This window comes from Diaphorina citri, unplaced genomic scaffold (genome assembly GCF_000475195.1).
Source record: "Diaphorina citri unplaced genomic scaffold, Diaci psyllid genome assembly version 1.1 scaffold2055, whole genome shotgun sequence".
In the NCBI taxonomy this organism is placed as follows: Eukaryota; Metazoa; Arthropoda; class Insecta; order Hemiptera; family Psyllidae; genus Diaphorina; species Diaphorina citri.
This window is the reverse complement of record NW_007379480.1, coordinates 44-20,679: the sequence shown is the minus strand read 5'-3', so window position 1 is coordinate 20,679 and position 20,636 is coordinate 44. Positions and strand designations below refer to the sequence as shown.

At 37.0% G+C, this 20,636-nt stretch overlaps 3 long non-coding RNA genes across 3 annotated transcripts; all 3 read left to right on the top strand.

Annotated features, from left to right (window-relative positions):
• Positions 1-1,141: 1,141 nt before the first annotated feature.
• On the top strand, positions 1,142-1,837 carry LOC113471072. Its single transcript, XR_003393910.1, has 2 exons — positions 1,142-1,366; positions 1,638-1,837. It is a non-coding gene; the product is annotated as an uncharacterized LOC113471072 (long non-coding RNA).
• A 5,921-nt stretch (positions 1,838-7,758) lies between these two features.
• On the top strand, positions 7,759-8,528 carry LOC113471071. The gene is made up of 2 exons (XR_003393909.1): positions 7,759-8,079; positions 8,393-8,528. It is a non-coding gene; the product is annotated as an uncharacterized LOC113471071 (long non-coding RNA).
• Positions 8,529-18,432: 9,904 nt separating this feature from the next.
• On the top strand, positions 18,433-19,563 carry LOC113471069. The gene is made up of 2 exons (XR_003393908.1): positions 18,433-19,120; positions 19,347-19,563. It is a non-coding gene; the product is annotated as an uncharacterized LOC113471069 (long non-coding RNA).
• Positions 19,564-20,636: the final 1,073 nt, after the last annotated feature.

The following is a 20,636-nucleotide window of genomic DNA, read 5'->3' as shown; positions in this document are numbered from 1 at the left end:
CCTTTGACTCATTAATATTGATGTATTCTTAATTCGATAATTCGAGCCCATCACACCCAAAGCATTTAGAAATCTAGCATGGACCACATTCCTAAACCCAGGACCTAGCGCTTACAAGGTAGGCGCGCTTAATTGAAGCTATCTATATAGGTAGAGGCTGACTTTTTCAACAGGTGACATATATCCCATATTTACACTTTCATTTGACTCATTAATATTGATGCATTCTTAATTCGATAATTCGAGCCCATCACACCCAAAGCATTTAGAAATCTAGCATGGACCACATTCCTAGTATCTTCTTCATCAACTCCACTCAGTTTAGTCTTTAAATTCTTTTTGCATTTACATAACGACCCAGAAAATACACTCACGTGCAAAAAATTCGAGACTAAAGGTAGAAACACATTACCATCACGTCATGTGAGCTCACGTGACGTGATAGTAGTGTGGCTGTCCTGAACGAGATTACCTACAATAGGTACGTATATTATGGGAAAACTTTGAATAACATCTTTCTGACTCCCCCTGAGTTCACGTGAAGTGACGTTATGGTAGTGTTCTACCTTAATTGACTTTAATTTACATAACGACCCAGAAAATACACTCACGTGCAAAAAATTCGAGACTAAAGGTAGAAACACATTACCATCACGTCATGTGAGCTCACATGACGTGATAGTAGTGTGGCTGTCCTGAACGAGATTACCTACAATACGTATATTATGGGAAAACTTTGAATAACATCTTTCTGACTCCCCCTGAGTTCACGTGAAGTGACGTTATGGTAGTGTTCTACCTTAATTGACTTTAATTACTTTAATACCTTTTTAATTACAACCATTTTGCCATAGAAAATAGAGCCGATTGGACAACCAAAGAGATTACATATAGGTACTAGAGGCAATTAGGTACATGAGCTTTTAGCTTCACAAAATGTTAAAGGCTGATCAGAATAAATTGATGGAAATTTCAAATGGAAATTGTTCCAAATTTTTTCCACGCAAGTGTATTCAATTGGTTTAGTAGCTATCTAAATATTATGTATGTAATATAACAGGCGGACTTGTTCAGGCGTACCTGTCAGGTCTACCTGATAGTGAGGGGCCGGCTTTAGGCACCTTGGTAGTTATATATGATGCTTATTGGGATCACCGTAATCAGTAATCGTAGTGCACCTAATACTGATAATTAGCCAATTCAAAATAGTCGATCAGTAGCTGTTATCATTTTACTTCCTTATTTGTTTTCAAAAATATAGTGAAAGGAACTGTACTTATAGTGAACAAATTTTCCATTCGTGAAGTGTGACTGTTTTTTTTTCGAAACTTAACGGATTTCTTAGACTTAGATCGTTAATTTTTTAGTGAGTGTACTAAATTCCTTTTGTCTTGACAAGTTACTAACTCAAGTGTCTTTACTATAGTTCAGTTGAAACCAACAATTAAAGAACAACAATTTATTGTAGGTACTAACCTCATAAAGTTAGGTGTTTGTGTAGAAATACTAATAATACTTAGTTTTACCTAGGATTAGGTAATTAGGTTTTATATAGGTATATTGATTTATAAATAATTAGTGTCAAATTATTAATAGGTATCTCATTAATAAATAATGGTTACCTACTACCTAAACAGTTCTTGTTTGTCTAATGTTTGATTTTATAATACCCGTATTTCCTCAAATGATTAAACATCCAAGGGTTAAATGACGATTTAATTCAATTTGTTAGATTCTAATTTCAAGATCAGATTTCCTTAAATGACTTGATTGCATTCATAACTATTAACTACCCAATGCAATGGAAACGGTACATCTATATGGATCAAGTTCAGGGTAAGTACCTATACGTATATATCAAATAAAAACAAAGCATGAATTATTTGTGGTATTTTCACAACTTTTGTGGACTCATTATTAAGTACATCTGATCAGGTATACCTATGTACCTGACACCTGGTGAGCACACACACTATCAGGTAGATCTAACAGGTATGGCTGAAAAGATCCATCTGTCAGGTCTACTTGATAATGAGTGGCTGGTCGAGTTTTACTACCGTGAATTGTCTCACAGGATTGAGTTCAATCTGAGCTTGACCAATCACTCGTAAGTATAGGGAAATCCTTGTTTCATCTCAATCCCGAGCTGGTAAATCCCAGCATAAGTGCCTCCGGATGTTATCACAGACAGATCAAACAAATTTCCACTCTCTCTTGGCAGGTGGCTTGGATTTTGATCGATGAACTCTGAGGTAATAGGTATATGCAATAACTTTGTGGGTGGTATGATGTATTTTGAACCGATCAATGTGTAGTTTATATAAATATTTACTACTCTAATTAGCTTCGCAATAGCTCCCAGGATTTTGTCAAAATTTGACTAGTTGTTGTTGGAGGGGCTTCAGCTCTAGCCGAATGGCGATGTCTTTTCCGCCAAAGGAGCCAAAGCCGAAAACTTTGACTAATATTTAGTTCCAGTGGTAGTAGCTTTGTAGTTTCAGAGTATTAGATGAATTCAAAGAAAAATCGTCCAGGTCAAACTTGGAACTCCCTTTGTTAATTGAAAATGGAAATATTTCCCAACTTGGAAACAGTTGTTGGAAGAAGGAGGACAGGATAGGAGAAAGCCAGCCGTTCCTAGAACAAACCTCATCTCTTTGGGATAAAATCCGCCCACGGCGGGAATCGAACCCTCTTCAGATTTTTGATGTCCTTGTGATTATTTTGTCAAGGGACTTGGAACTTGGAACCGAAGAGGTTCAAGTTTAAAGAATTGTGAAAAACTTTCACTGACTTTGAAAGCTGCTGATGTGATCAAAGTCAATGAACCGAGTAGAGTGTCAGTCAATAAGTGTCCTCTGGAGTACGGGGGTTCGAATCCCTCCCTGCCAGTGCTGGAGCTACGGGAAATTCTGAGGGAGAGGGTCTCTATAATTAATCGCGTGTTTTAAAAAAATGCTTCGAGTTTTAAAACCGGTTAGGGGCTTAAAAAGAAGAAGAAAAAGAAGAAGAAGAAGAAGAAGAAGAAGAAGAAGAAGAAGAAAAAAACACTAAGTTGTGATACCTATGTATAATAACTAATAACACAAAGATCGACATTAATTTTAAAAACGCTTCGAGTGATACGACAAGATTTCTATCTCCGAACGACATCAACATGTGGGAACGGGCTCTTATTCCAGATGGGCCCTTTGATCAGTATGGGACGTGCGGACACCCATCCAGATAACTACCACGATCAAGGTTGCTTATCTTTGGTGATACGACTGAATCTGCTGGTGCAGTAACAAAAATCGACTCACTTCACTAGCAATTTTTATGAACGCCTGCATATCAGTATTAGTTATGCAATGTGCCTAGCAAAAAATACCTTGCTCTCTGTTATAGGTATCTCAGGTACTTTTCAAGTATCTAACCATCCCACACTGCTGCAAAGTGCAAATCAAATCCACTTGTTTATATTCTACAGAAGGACCCCCAGAGGTTACACAAATGAATTATCCACCCCGGGCGGGAATCGAACCCGCGGCCTAGCGCTTACAAGGCAGACGCGCTACCAACTAAGCTAACTAGGCTGGCAGTATTTTCTTGAACTCTGGATTAACTGAAAACTCTCTGTGGTAAGGTGGGGCACAAGTGGCAGTTTCCTAGGTGATAGATAGTATTAGGTGCGTTTTACCGGTGAATCGTAAAGGTGTTTCTACAGTCGACAGAAGGCGAACAATATTGACTGGAACCCATATTAAATAGGTAAGATCAAAGGATTTTGGTGGGATTTTTTTTTAGAGAGACATGATAGGGGGAAAATAGAAAGACCTGTAACTGCTAAGGTCTTATCGTCAAGAAATCGAAGATAGAAGGAGGACAGGATAGGAGAAAGCCAGCCGTTCCTAGAACAAACCTCATCTCTTTGGGATAAAATCCGCCCACGGCGGGAATCGAACCCTCTTCAGATTTTTGATGTCCTTGTGATTATTTTGTCAAGGGACTTGGAACTTGGAACCGAAGAGGTTCAAGTTTAAAGAATTGTGAAAAACTTTCACTGACTTTGAAAGCTGCTGATGTGATCAAAGTCAATGAACCGAGTAGAGTGTCAGTCAATAAGTGTCCTCTGGAGTACGGGGTTCGAATCCCTCCCTGCCAGTGCTGGAGCTACGGGAAATTCTGAGGGAGAGGGTCTTTATAATTAATCGCGTGTTTTAAAAAAATGCTTCGAGTTTTAAAAACGGTTGGGGGCTTAAAAAGAAAAAAAAAAAACACTAAGTTGTGATACCTATGTATAATAACTAATAACACAAAGATCGAAATTATTTTTAAGAACGCTTCGAGTGATACGACAAGATTTCTTTTTCCGAACGACATCGACATGTGGGAACGGGCTCTTATTCCAGATGGGCCCTTTGATCAGTATGGGACGTGCGGACACCCATCCAGATAACTACCACGATCAGGTTGCTTATCTTTGGTGATACGACTGAATCTGCTGGTGCAGTAACAAAAATCGACTCACTTCACCAGCAATTTTTATGAACGCCTGCATATCAGTATTAGTTATGCAATGTGCCTAGCAAAAAATACCTTGCTCTCTGATAGAGGTATCTCAGGTACTTTTCAAGTATCCAACCATCCCACACTGCTGCAAAGTGCAAATCAAATCCATTCGTTTATATTCTACAGAAGGACCCCCAGAGGTTCCACAAATAAATTCCACATTAAGGAGTATTTAGGTACCTGTTTTTTGCTTTTTTTTTGTTTTTTTTTTTTTTTTTCCTCCCTAGCATGCATAGAAATTTCAAATCGGAAGTGAAATCCCCATTTTCCTTGTTTTTATTTTATTGGTTTTTAAACAAAAAATCTGTTATCTATTCAGTTTACTTCCGTGATAACGGAGGTAGACCCTACGGCAGACTTCATAATGGTGAGAAAAACAATCAAGTTATTAATCAATCAAGTGGTTGTGGGGAAGGAATCGCCCACTTGAGTAGAATCTTGAGAGTTTTACAATAATCGGTACAATAAATTTGTGTGCAATAAAAATTTCTACAGGAGAAAACAATAGAACTCGATAATTTTTTTTTTTTTTTTAATTCCTTTTATTGAGGATAATCCATACCTCGGAATCGGCTTGCTATGAACCCACGACCTCCTGTTTACCAGGCGATTATCTCGACCACAACATAACCGAGGTCAACATTTCCTAATATTTGACCTTGGTATTGTAGTTTTTTGGTATAAATATGAACCAATAAAAAAATACCTCCCTAGCTATTCAATTGGTAAATCAATTCAGGGTCGAAGAACTGTTATTTTCGTTTGAACTTGAAGGTAGCTCAGTAGGAGACAAACAGACTGTTCTGTGAAGATAATAATATTTATCGATGATATCATTTAAGTACATATTTTTACTTGAGAACTTAATCTATATTTACCAACATTAAGGCAACCGTACGTCGTCGTTTGCGGTGAAAAATCGCTTATTTTGAAAACCCCCTATATTAACATCCTATCACCCATGCGTGGAAAACCTCTTTGGGAAATGTCTATTTTTCAGGGGGAATATCAAAACTTTAAAAGACCACGGCAGAAAAATCATTTCAGGTATTTGACTACCTTTGTTACACTAAAAACCTTAAAAGAATAGCATCTTCTCTCGTTGAAAAAGCTCAAAAAAAGATCGTGTTTCTTAGGATTTCAGATTTCGAGAGAGAGATTCGATTAATTCTGTAGATTAAAAGTTTTCTTGGGCCAACCGGGTTTCCACAAATTTAGGCTTTTTTCACCGTAAGCGACGATACAGGTATTGTTATTATTTACTATCAAAATTTCCCCAACATTAAGGCAACCGTACGTCGTCGTTTGCGGTGAAAAATCGCTTATTTTGAAAACCCCCTATATTAACATCCTATCACCCATGCCGCCCCATGCGTGGAAAACCTCTTTGGGAAATGTCTATTTTTCAGGGGGAATATCAAAAATCTAAAAGATCACGGCAGAAAAATTATTTCAGGTATTTGACTACCTTTGTTACACTTAAAAGCTTCAAAGAATAGGATCTTCTCTCGTTGAAAAAGCTCAAAAAAAGATCATGTTTCTTAGGATTTCGGATTTCGATCCAAGTCGTTCAGAGAGATTCGATTAATTCTGTAGATTAAAAGTTTTCTTGGGCCAACCGGGTTTCCACAAATTTAGGCTTTTTTCACCGAAAGCGATGATACAGGTTTTGTTATTATTTATTATCAAATATCGAAATTCCTTAGTCATCCCATGAGGACATCCCATGACATCCAGTTTAGTTGTCAAGGAACCTATTCTTACATCATGGGCGCAATGTCAATGAATTCTAGGACGCAATGGGAGCAATAGTTTAATTTATTGTTTGTCAACAATCGTGAACACCGCTAATTGATCTATCGATTGGAAAAGCATAATGATGGAATAAAGTGGTGCAATATTGAACTGGTGAAATAACTATTGATTCTTGATAGGGACCTCATTCTTATGGTCTTCTAATCACTCCAATGGGAGCAATAGTTTAATTTATTGTTTGTCAACAATCGTGAACACCGCTAATTGATCTATCGATTGGAAAAGCATAATGATGGAACAAAGTGGTGCAATATTGAACTGGTGAAATAACTATTGATTCTTGATAGGGACCTCATTCTTACAGTCTTCTAATCACTTTATTTCAAAATTTAAATAGGTAATCATTATCAATATTATCACTATAACTCCCAAGTATATGATTATGCTAAGATGTTATATCGCCCAGTATTACAGTTCTAGGTTGCGTTTATCGTTCCTTGCACACACGAATTTTATTTTGGCCTATTTTTTGGAGTTTTTCCGGGTTTATAACTGTCATGATGAAATCCCTTATCAGCAAAGTCCTAAAAAGCATCAAAGTCCAAAGTTAACCAGATTGCCTAATCCCATTGGATTAGGGTCAGTCGAAAAGTTTGACCTTGGGGCAGAAATGTTCCAAATTCGGTGTTATAGTGCAAGTCACACTACAGTCAAAATGCTCTTACCAGCGATTTTTTTTTCAAGACGTTTGATAGAGGAAACTATAACTGCTAAGGTCTTATCACCAGCCTAACTAGCTTGGTTGGTAGCGCGACTGCTTTGTAAGCACTAGGCCGTGGGCTCGATCCCCACCCGGGGCGGATTTTATCCTGAACGGATAATGTTCGTTCTCGGAACAGCTGGCTTTCTCCTATCCTGTCTACCTTCTTTGACGACATCACTGCATCGCGAAACTGAGCACTGGAAAATTGACTGCTCCATTAGGTGGTCTATGGTCACTTGGTCAGTTTCCCGAAAGGAAAATGCACTTTGCCCGGAGCGTGACTTGAACGTGCAGTGATGTCATGCAGCGTGCAGACAGTCATTGGCCGTGCACGCTGTGTGTTGCACGTATTAAGTCTTGTAATCACTAAAAATATTGTAAATACTAAGGTGGATTTCACATCTACACTGCAACTTGTAGTATACGGCAGTTTTCATGTTGATGAAAACTGTCGTATACTATAAGTTGCAGTCTAGATGTGAAATCCGCCTAACACTACCTATACTTGTATGTCTACGAGTACTTTCGTGTGCATGGGTTTTCTTATCACTAAGGCTACTACTTAGGCCAGACACTCACTATCATTTACACCTGACAGTCGGACTTGTTCAGGCGTACCTGTCAGGTCTACCTGATAGTGAGGGGCCGGCTTTAGGCACCTTGGTAGTTATATATGATGCTTACTGGGATCACCGTAATCAGTAATCGTAGTTGCACCTGATACTGATAATTAGCCAATTCAAAATAGTCGATCAGTAGCTGTTATCATTTCACTTCCTTATTTGTTTTCAAAAATATGGTGAAAGGAACTATACTATAGTGAACAAATTTTCCATTCGTGAAGTGTGACTGTTTTTTATTTTTTCGAAACTTAACGGATTTCTTAGACTTAGATCGTTAATTTTTTAGTGAGTGTACTAAATTCCTTTTGTCTTGACAAGTTACTAACTCAAGTGTCTTTGCTATAGTTCAGTTGAAACCAACAATTAAAGAACAACAATTTATTGCAGGTACTAATTAACTCATAAATTTAGGTGTTTGTGTAGAAATACTAAAAATACTTAGTATATTACCTACGATTAGGTAATTAGGTTTTATATAGGTATATTTATTTATAAATAATTAGTGTCAAATTATTAATAGGTATCTCATTAATAAATAATGGTTACCTACTACCTAAACAGTCCTTGTTTGTCTAATGTTGGATTTTATAATACCTACTCGTATTTCCTCAAATGATTAAACATCCAACTAAACAGTTCTTGTTTGTCTAATGTTTGATTTTATAATACCCGTATTTCCTCAAATGATTAAACATCCAAGGGTTAAATGACGATTTAATTCAATTTGTTAGATTCTAATTTCAAGATCAGATTTCCTTAAATGACTTGATTGCATTCATAACTATTAACTACCCAATGCAATGGAAACGGTACATCTATATGGATCAAGTTCAGGGTAAGTACCTAATATACGTATATATCAAATAAAAACAAATCATGAATTATTTGTGGTATTTTCACAACTTTTGTGGACTCACTATCAGGTACACCTGATCAGGTATACCTATGTACCTGACACCTGGTGAGCACACACACTATCAGATAGACCTGACAGGTATGGCTGAAAAGATCCATCTGTCAGGTCTACTTGATAATGAGTGGCTGGTCGAGTTTTACTACCGTGGATTGTCTCAGGATTGAGTTCAATCTGAGGTTGACCAATTACCTACTCGTAAGTAGGTATAGGGAAATCCTCGTTTCATCTCAATCCCGAGCTGGTAAATCCCAGCATAAGTGCCTCCGGATGTTATCACAGACAGATCAAACAAATTTCCACTCTCTCTTGGCAGGTGGCTTGGATTTTGATCGATGAACTGTGAGGTAATAGGTATATGCAATAACTTTGTGGGTGGTATGATGCATTTTGAACCGATCAATGGGTAGTTTATATAAATATTTACCTACTCTAATTAGCTTTGCAATAGCTTCCAGGATTTTGTCAAAATTTGACTAGTTGTTGTTGGAGTGGCTTCAGCTCTAGCCGAATGGCGATGTCTTTTCCGCCAAAGGAGCCAAAGCCGAAAACTTTGACTAATATTTAGTTCCAGTGGTAGTAGCTTTGTAGTTTCAGAGTATTAGATGGCATAAGTGCCTCCGGATGTTATCACAGACAGATCAAACAAATTTCCACTCTCTCTTGGCAGGTGGCTTGGATTTTGATCGATGAACTCTGAGGTAATAGGTATATGCAATAACTTTGTGGGTGGTATGATGTATTTTGAACCGATCAATGTGTAGTTTATATAAATATTTACTACTCTAATTAGCTTCGCAATAGCTCCCAGGATTTTGTCAAAATTTGACTAGTTGTTGTTGGAGGGGCTTCAGCTCTAGCCGAATGGCGATGTCTTTTCCGCCAAAGGAGCTAAAGCCGAAAACTTTGACTAATATTTAGTTCCAGTGGTAGTAGGTATGGTAGTTTCAGAGTTTCAGAGTATTAGATATGGAGGGGCTTCAGCTCTAGCCGAATGGCGATGTCTTTTCCGCCAAAGGAGCCAAAGCCGAAAACTTTGACTAATATTTAGTTCCAGTTGTAGTAGGTATGTAGTTTCAGAGTATTAGTTAAATTCAAAGAAAAATCGTCCAGGTCAAACTTAGAACTCCCTTTGTTATTTGAAAATGGAAATATTTCCCAACTTGGAAACAGTTGTTGAAGGAAGATGATTTCAAGTTTCCAAGGAAGATGATTCAAAGTTACCTGCTTTACCTTATTGATTTATCTTTAAATCTTACGTGCTTAGTATTAAGGCAACATTTGTATACCATGCAGATGTTCTTATTGGTTTAGTAAGTTACATATTATTTTATACTATACCTGATGAGTATTCTTAGTATCTTTAGTGCAAAAAAGTATTTTTTTTCTATTCTTCCCTCTCTCGCTCTTTCTCTCGCGTGTACCTTGCCAATTTGGGGTGCACTCACGTGGATTATAAGAATTTTTCTCTCAGTAATATGTGCGTCAACTGAATAACATACTCGATTGAAAAAACAATAATACAAAGGAGAGATAGCGCTTCAGATGCTAAGATGACCTTAGTATTAGTTGGTCCTCGTTGGTCTTTTTTTTTTTTTTCCTCCCTAACATGCATAGAAATTTCAAATCGGAAGTGAAATCCCCATTTTCCTTGTTTTTATTTTATTGGTTTTTCAACAAAAAATCTATTCAGTTTACTTCCGTGATGACGGAAGTAGACCCTACAGCAGACTTCATAATGGCGAGAAAAACAATCAAGTTATTAATCAATTAATCAATCAAGTGGTTGTGGAGGATTAAGGAATCGCCCACTTGAGTAGAATCTTGAGAGTTTTACAATAATCGGTACGATAAATTTGTGTGCAATAAAAAAATCTACAGGAGAAAATTGATTTATCTTTAAATCTTACGTGCTTAGTATTAAGGCAACATTTGTATACCATGCAGATGTTCTTATTGGTTTAGTAAGTTACATATACTATACCTACCTGATGAGTATTCTTAGTATCTTTAGTGCAAAAAAGTATTTTCTTTTTCTATAAAATTCTTCCCTCTCTCTCTCTCTCTCTTTCTCTCGCGTGTACCTTGCCAATTTGGGGTGCACTCACGTGGATTATAAGAATTTTTCTCTCAGTAATATGGGCGTTAACTGAATAACATACTCGATTGAAATAACAATAATACAAAGGAGAGATAGCGCTTCAGATACTAAGATGACCTTAGTATTAGTTGGTCCTCGTTGGTCCCCACATGTCATAGGTAGGTAGGTATACGTCATAGGTAGGTAGGTAGGTAGGTAGGTACAGGTATAATAATGAAATTTTCCAAACGCCGCGTTAACGCGTTGAGAACTAAGCGTTCATTTGGCGTCAGGAGTGGGGGTGGAACTGAATGCTACTCAAGGGTCGATTCCGGAATTCAGGACGCGGCGCGGCAATCCGCGGCATTCACTTGAAGAGATATAGCGCTAGAAGGGGAAGTGAAAGGTTATAAATATAAAAATTCCTATTTTACCTGCCTAAATAATTTGTTTAGGTATTTCAAGCAACTCTAGGGTCTAAAAGTAGCCTTATTAATCTTATTATTGTAAAACGCAGTGTAAATATCTTGTAACCCCCAAAACAAGAAAAATTGTTAAATATATCGATATATCGGCGATATATCGATATATTTCCCCCGATATATCGATATCGATATATTTGAGGGGCCGATATATCGATATATCGATTTATCGATATATTTGCATCTCATTTACATCCCTAATCTGTAGGTAGGTACATCTGAAGGCGATCAGCAAATAATAATTTATAATATACGTACGTAGGTACTAGGTACGCGGCGTCGGGTTCGCATCAATAAAAACAGAGCTTAAACCTATATAATCGAAACTTTTTGAGAAAAAGTAGTCAGTCCCTTGAGTCCCATATCATCCAGGTTTGACTGTAAAAAAAAAGGAGAAAAAAGTTGTCGCCAGCTCATCTGTAGGTAGGTACATCTGAAGGCGATCAGCAAATAATAATTTATAATATACGTACGTAGGTACTAGGTACTATTAGTTATTGCTGATTATTATTGTGTTTGCCCATTTACATACCTAGATAATGGTAGTTGTAAAGTTACCTACTTAGATATTTATGTCCGAGTACCTACCAAGTTACAAGCTTCTTGCTTCTAGAGGTTTATTATGAAAAACATGAATAGGTATATATATAAAAAAAGTGGAGTACCTACCTACCTATGTAGGTACCCATTACCCAATTTAGTAGATTTACCTATGTTTCATTTTTCTCTTGGCTTACCTTGTAAGTGCTAGGTCGTGGGTTCGCTTCCCAACCGAGGCGAAATTTATTGAAGAGCTTCGTTCACGCCTGGTTATCTCCTATCCACCTATCATGTTCGTCTTCTCTTTTCGACTTCGAAAGCTTTGGGAAGAATCTTAATGAAATTTTCCAAACGCCGCGTTAACGCGTTGAGAACTAAGCGTTCATTTGGCGTCAGGAGTGGGGGTGGAACTGAATGCTACTCGAGGGTCGATTCCGAAATTTAGGACGCGGCGCGGCATTCACTTGAAGAGATAGCGCTAGAAGGGGAAATAGGTAAAAGAAAAAACAAGCATCAACGCGGCGTCGGGTTCGCATCAATAAAAACAGAGCTTAAACCTATATAATCGAAACTTTTTGAGAAAAAGTAGTCAGTCCCTTGAGTCCCCAATCATCCAGGTTTGACTGTAAAAAAAAGAAGAAAAAAGTTGTCGCCAGCTCTGCCCTCCTTAATGAAAAGGCAGTATATCCAAATTCCTAACTTTTCAGGAAACGTCATTGAAGTTTTTGGCAGTCATTTCTGAGACCTGTGCCGAAATTTGTGTCATTTGCAAATTTTTCTCTTGAATTTAGGTTTAAAAGTTCATATTTTATCATTAATTGATGCTAAAATTCTGAAAAATAAAGTGGAAAAGAGGTAAATTAAGAAGACTGTGGTACTCACAAAGCAAGAACGCAATACATCATTGGATATGCTGCCTTCTTATTTACTATGAAGTTTTCTTGGATTTGCTGCTTTTTTTCGTAGTTGTGAACAGACTTATCAAGTGGATATACTGCCTTTCATATCTTGAATTCCAATCTAAAAGTTTTTCACCACATTTTTCATAATTATCAGTCAGTTTAAGTTGTGTTGACAGTTTTTGTTCATTAGTTTCGATCCATTAGTTTTGATCAATGTCTATTTAAAAACTAGTACACTAGAAAACACACATTTTTTAACACTGTCAAATACTTTTAAAATACTTATCTTTTTTTTAAAATAAAATTAAAATTTTGCATTATTTTAAAACAAAAACTGTCAACACAACTTAAACTGACTGATAATTATGAAAAATGTGATGAAAAACTTTTAGATTGGAATTCAAGATATGAAAGGCAGTATATCCACTTGATAAGTCTGTTCACAACTACGAAAAAAAAAGCAGCAAATCCAAGAAAACTTCATAATAAATAAGAAGGCAGTATATCCATGGATATACTGCTTTCTCTCTTAAATACTCTTAATGTCTGGCGCTTACTGCTTTGCTCTTTAGCATGGCAGAGATAATTTTGGGATATACTGCCTTCTTCCTTGTCTGTGCTCCTTGTATCTTCGTTGTTTTTTTTCGTAGACTGTTTTTGATGCGTTTTTTGAATTCTACGCATAAAAATACGTGGGTATAGATATATAACTCAAAATGTCAAATTTTGGACTTACTGCCCTCTTTTTTAGCAGGGCAGAGCTCATCCCAGATCAACAACTTTCCAACTACTACACCACGTGACCTGAGACCCACTCCATGAAAGTATGGACTTATGAAAATCACTAGTGTAAAATTTATACCTACTCGTAATTTGAGTTTACAGAGTGAATTATTATATAATTGTAACTTTATGGAGGGAAAATCAGAGAGGATTGTAACTTTTACACGTTTACGTTATTATTAGGTACCTATTATTATTGTAACTTCTAAACCTGTAACTTTTACTATGCCATACTTTCGTGTAACTGTGGGGGACAAGGAGTAGACCACCTTAGTCTGGCTGGTGACTTTAAACAGTTGGGAATGTAGGATACCAGCCTGAAATTTCCCTCACTAAATAAATAGCAAAGATACTCGTAATTTGAGTTTACAGAGTGAATTATTATATAATTGTAACTTTATGGAGGGAAAATCAGAGAGGATTGTAACTTTTACACGTCTACGTTATTATATTAGGTACCTATTATTATTGTAACTTCTAAACCTGTAACTTTTACTATGCCATACTTTCGTGCAACTGGGGGACAGGGAGTAGACCACCTTAGTCTGGCTGGGTGGCTGGTGACTTTAAACAGTTGGGAATGGAGGATACCAGCCTGAAATTTCCCTCACTCATTTACATAGCTCATCTGTAGGTAGGTACATCTGAAGGCGATCAGCAAATAATAATTTATAATATACGTACGTAGGTACTAGGTACATAGAAAGATATGCTATATTAAAAGACCAATACGCGTACATTTATAGACATACGCTATATTAAAAGTTATACCAATACAAGTACATAGATATATGCTATATTAAATGTTATACCAATACATACCTACGTTAATACCAACCACTTGTACAGGTAAATCATCACGTCACTAGCCAATAAGAAGCTAATCTTGCCAATCACATGCTTACCAGACCAAACAACCTCCAGATCAACAACTTTCCAACTACTACACCACGTGACCTGAGACCCACTCCATGAAAGTATGGACTTATGAAAATCACTAGTGTAAAAGTTATACTCGTAATTTGAGTTTACAGAGTGAATTATTATATAATTGTAACTTTATGGAGGGAAAATCAGAGAGGATTGTAACCTTTACACGTCTACGTTATTATATTAGGTAGGTACCTAGCGGGTGTGTGTTTGTGTATTTTATTTTTATGTGTATTTTATTTTTATTTTTTGTGATAGTAAGTTAAATGAGTGATTCTGTTTTATTTGCCAGCTTAGTTATCTTGGAGGATAGAGCGCCTGCTTTGTAAGCGATAGACCTCGGGTTCAAACCCCACCTGGGGCAAACTTTATCCCCAGTCCTAAACGAATAAGGTTCGTTCTCGGAACGGCTAGCTTTCTCCTGTCCTGTTATGATGGAACAAAGTGGTGCAATATTGAACTGGTGAAATAACTATTGATTCTTGATAGGGACCTCATTCTTACAGTCTTCTAATCACTCTATTTCAAAATTTAAATAGGTAATATCATTATCAATATTATCACTATAACTCCCAAGTTATAGTGATAAGATTATATCGCTCAGTATTACAGTTCTAGGTTGCCTTTATCGTTCCTTGCATATACGAATTTTAGTTTGGCCTATTTTTGTTTCCCTCACTAAAGAAATAGCAAAGATTGAGTGCGAAGGGCATCTAGTGGTAAATTTTTCTTACTTCTACACTTGCAACTTTTACTATTCCATAGAATCGTGAAACAGGCTACTGGCAAATTTTGTCACCCATCCAAAATGTCAACTACTTCATGTTTACTTCTCATTAGGGTGAGTGCCAATTGAACCTAGATCCAGGGCCGTCCACAGGCGAATCCATGCAGCCTGATTTTCTACTATTCCATAGAATCGTGAAACAGGCTACTGGCAAATTTTGTCACCCATCCAAAATGTCAACTACTTCATGTTTACTTCTCATTAGTGTGAGTGCCAATTGAACCTAGAACCAGGGCCGTCCACAGGCGAATCCACGCAGCCTGATTTTTCTGATAATTTTTTTCTCGCCCAAGTCTTGATTCACACAATCTTTCCACATTTTCTTCGGCCTCCCTCGACCTTTTCTCCCCCTCGCGTCCATTCTCTCAAAACTTTTCCCTATGTAGCTATCATCTCTTTTGAATTTGTTTGCTTTTAGCTAAATCCCCTTTATTGTTTGCAGGATGTTTGTTTTGTTTTTCTGAGAAAGGCCCTGGTTAGATCCTCAGATAAACGAGGTAAAGGTACAGATACCGGTCAAATACATAGGTAATGGGTAATGTGGGACTAGATCTAAGTAAATTAAAAGTTGTTGAAATAATGGGACTGCTTGTCCAAATACTACTGTGCATTTACAAGATTGAGATTTCTTATTGCCAGCTTAGTTATCTTGGAGGATAGAGCGCCTGCTTTGTAAGCGATAGACCTCGGGTTCAAACCCCACCTGGGGCAAACTTTATCCCAAGTCCTAAACGAATAAGGTTCGTTCTCGGAACGGCTGGCTTTCTCCTCCCCTGTCCTTCTTTTCTCTTCGATTTAGGGAAGATAAAATCTCCGTTCTTAACAGTTCCCAAAATCAGTTTTCTGACCAGATTTCTAGGATGCTACCTTACACTCACAGCCCTACTGTTTGAACCCTATAGCCCTACTATTTGGTCTCATTTAGGATCTGACGATGGTTTATTGGCCACCTTCCTCTATCTCCTAGCAATTCTCTCAAAACTTTTCCCTATGTAGCTCTCATCTCTTTTGAATTTGTTTGCTTTTAGCTAAATCCCCTTTATTGTTTGCAGGATGTGTGTTTTGTTTTTCTGAGAAAGGCCCTGGTTAGATACTCAGACAAACGAGGTAAAGGTGCAGATACCGGTCAAATACATAGGTAATGGCTAATGTGGGACTAGGTCTAAGTAAACTAAAAGTTGTTGAAATAATGGGACTGCTTGTCCAAATACTACTGTGCATTTACAAGATTGAGATTTCTTATTGCCAGCTTAGTTATCTTGGAGGATAGGGCGCCTGCTTTGTAAGCGATAGATCTCGGGTTCAAACTCCACCTGGGGAAAACTTTATCCCAAGTCCTAAACGAATAAGGTTCGTTCTCGGAACGGCTAGCTTTCTCCTCCCCTGTCCTTCTTTTCTCTTCGATTTAGGGAAGATAAAATCTCCGTTCTTACAGTTCCCGAAATCAGTTTTCTGACCAGATTTCTAGGATTCTACCTTACACTCACAGCCCTACTGTTTGAACCCTATATCCCTACTATTTGGTCTTATTTAGGATCTGACGATGGTTTATTGGCTACCTTCCTCTAATTCCTAGCATGAGTTACCTTGCTGATGGTAGTCTCCCATCAGATGGTTCACAAGAGCAAGGTAGCTTGACTCCGGCCTTACTCAATAGTGCACCTCCCACCTAACCACTAACCTCCTTATCAGTTGTTATCAGATACCTTCTTATCAGTTAATTGTAGATGCCGCTATCGCCATATTGAACCGTTACAGTCGAACCTGGATAGCTGAGCTCAAGGAACCGATTTCTTTTCTTTAAATAGGTACTCAGATACCTTCTTATCAGTTAATTGTAGATGCCGCTATCGCCATATTGAACCGTTACAGTCGAACCTGGATAGCTGAGCTCAAGGAAACGATTTCTTTTCTTTAAATAGGTACTTTGTAGAGGTTTTTGCCTTCTTTTTTTTTTCTTCAACAATCTCAATATTGGAGAGTCCCGTTTTCTGAGATTTCTCATTTCTAGAGGTACAGAAAGACTTGGACCTTCCAATTCCTACAAATTCTCAATTACAGAGGTAGGTCAGGTAGGAAAACAAGAATTTCTCCCGATAGAAGTCAGAAGGGTACATTAGTACGACCTTCAATCCTTATCTCTCTATTAACCATTATAGAGGGGAATTCTTGGAATCTAGAGAGTTCTTCAACAATCTCAATATTAGAGAGTCCCGTTTTCTGAGATTTCTCATTTATAGAGGTACAGAAAGACTTGGACCTTCCAATTCCTAGAAATTCTCAATTACAGAGGTAGGTCAGGTAGGAAAACAAGAATTTCTCCCGATAGAACTCAGAAGGGTACATTATAGTACGACCTTCAATCCTTATCTCTCTATTAACCTTTATAGAGGGGAATTCTTGGAATCTAGAGAGGTTTTTGGACAAAAAAATAAGGGATTTAAAATATCATCTGGAATGACAAGTTATCCCAATTTGACTGTACTTTAGACACCAGTAGGTTTCAAGACTCAAGTAATTGGGTATGCCGTATGCACAGGGTAGCCAGAAAGTCATGGGCCTGTCTCTCGGACTCTCGGTAGCATAGCGATCAAGGGCGGTGGGGGATGATGGTTAGTAGATTGACAGATTTGATCCATGGCCTGTTCCAAGAACGAACAACTACTCCTCACTTCTTCCTTCAAGCGCAGAAAATAGGTCCCTATGTACAAACAATGAGATGTTTCTTTTTTCTTCTTCTTCTTCTTCTTCTTCTTCTTCTTCTTCTTCTTCTTCTTTTTCTTTATTCTGTGCATGGAGTTAAAAGTTAGGGGTGGACAACCAGGGCCTGATTTCTTCATTTGTGTAATAAGGCTCTGGTTTAGGAATTACAAAAAATTCAACCCTGGATTGAATCAAAATTTAGGGCTACAATTTATTTTTGACTACCCAAAAAATTCAATTAACTTTTTCATCCATTTTCCAAACACCCTATACCCAATTCAGCTATTGTATAATGAATCGTGAGTCTAATTTACTTTATTAGTTATTCTTAAGTTCATTATCAAATATTTAGCACTCCCGTCTCCAAGTCAACAGTGTTGTTGAATTGATCGACTATAGTCTCTTAGTACTCTCTTTAGTCTCTTTTCTCTCTCTTTGATGTTTACTTGGTCGTGGTCCGTGGCTGAGACAAGACCAAGAGACTCCCGAAGAGATTTATCGCGTACGGTCATAAATTAATTATCTAATTAAGTGAATTAATCCGTTGAATGAATTAATCAGTTTAAAGTGACTCGAAGAGATTTAACGCGTACGGTCATAAATGAATAATCAGTTTAAAGTGAATTGATTAAGTTTAAATTTCTAACTGTAGTGTTAGACTGCAGGACATACCTACTGAAAGAAGTCACTATAGACTCAGAAGTAAAAGTGTTGTTTCTCTTACAAAAAAGTGTTTATACAGTTTGAATAATATTATGTTCATAAATAATTAAATTTATTTTTACGCTGTGATTTTTCAATTTATTTTAATTTTGTAAAAAAAAAATAATAAATAAATAAATAAATATATGTTATTTGAATAAACAAAACAATTCCAGTAATTTAGTTGATTTAATTGTCAAACAAGTAAATCATTTTTAATAACTAAATCGATTAGAAAATTGTGAAAACAGTAGACATTTAAAAAATAAATGAAACTCAAGTACGATTAGGTATACATAAATAAGTAGGTAGTTAGAAACTTGGTTTGTCAAAAGCTCTGCAGAACTACCAACAAAAGATGATTTAATTGTCAGTCTCAATACCTCTAATCTAATTAAATGATGATCGCAAATTTCCGCGAAGGATCATCAAAATTTTAAGAAGAACATTAATTTTATTATTATTGCCTTTCTTGAAAGTGAGGCACGTGTTTTTATTTTGTGTCTACAATCTGAGATAAATCATCATTGCTATCATCTTCTGATAGTTTTATCAGGACGGTGTCTACTACTTGATAATGTATTCGCATTTCGATAATGATAACGAGTAAGTTTACATACGTACATACTTGCTTTTATTTTTACCATTTTTTGAATTTATTATAATAGCACCACCTATTTCTTCAATTATGTGAGGTTTGTTACATTACATTGAAATGGGGGTCTTTTCTGACGAAATTCCTGTGTGCGGAGTCCAGTGTGTAGGACTATTGCACCCCATTCTCTATGTAAGATATGTTACTTATTTGGTCAATTTTACTGTCTCCACCCAGATCTCAAGGGGCCGCTTTATTCAGGTCCAAATGCACCAGATCCAGGAAAAATTGACTAAAATCCTGACCTAACGGATGGATAGCGTCACCGGATTTGTTATTTCAACATTGGCAAATATACTCCAGGAAAAACTGACTAAAATCCGGACCAAACGGCTAACCGTTGCTAAGCGAACTTGGTTAACAGTTAGAGCCTAAATGTCACCGATTTGGCAACATTTGCAATCAATGCAAAAAGTGCAAAACACCAGTTAGTTAAGTTTTGTTATCAGTAGTTACTCATACTTACCCAAATGACGGAACTTAAGTGCAAATACAGGTCTTTACTCTACTCTTTTTTTATCAGTGGCGTGGGGTGAGATTTTCAATAGGGGAAGCTATAAAACCCATATACAGTATGCCGATGGTGGTCTTAGAATTCAGGTTAAATAATATTTGACCCTCGGGGCCACAAAATCCGTTTAAGGTTTAATCTCGGTTCAAGCAATCTGATTTGCTATTTTTTTTATTATTATTATTTTTTTAATTTTCAGATTGCTCAATCCGAGAGTTAAAGTTAAACCAAGTTTACTTAAACTCACTTTGTGGTCCCTGCCTTAATTTATGTAATCGGGTCAAATTTTCGATGGTCAGATTTTAGTGCCAAAACACGTTTTGAGGTCCCTAGAGCCTAAATCCAGAATTTCAGCCAGTGGTCCGTGTGTGTGTCTGTCTGTCTGTTAAACAAAATATCTCGAGAACGCTCATGCATATGGGAATGATTATTGTTGGAAATGATCCCATATATCTACTGTAGGTCGTTGTCCCTATAATTCTGGACCACCCTGTATAATCTTATAATTATGATTGGTAAGTAACATGTGGTCCCTGCCTTAATTTCTTACTATGTTCGATAAGTGATAAAAAAGGGTGAGAAAAACCCGTCTTTCTACGGTTTTCTACGGAAGAGGGAAGGAAAGTGGTGCTCCCCAAGGTTGCATATAGGAGTCGCCACTGGTTTCTATGTACTTTGCATCTGGTTAAATGTTAAATCTACGTATATTCTTAGGAGTTGCTTTATCTTGTGTTTTATGTAAGAGCTAATGCACCTCTATTAGTTGTAAAGTGGGCTGCAACAACGAGCAATTTGAAACGGTTCCAATAACCTAAGCATATAGTTTTCCCTCACTAAAGAAATAGCAAAGATTGAGTGCGAAGGGCATCTAGTGGTAAATTTTTCTTACTTCTACACTTGCAACTTTTACTAGGTATTCCATAGAATCGTGAAACAGGCTACTGGCAAATTTTGTC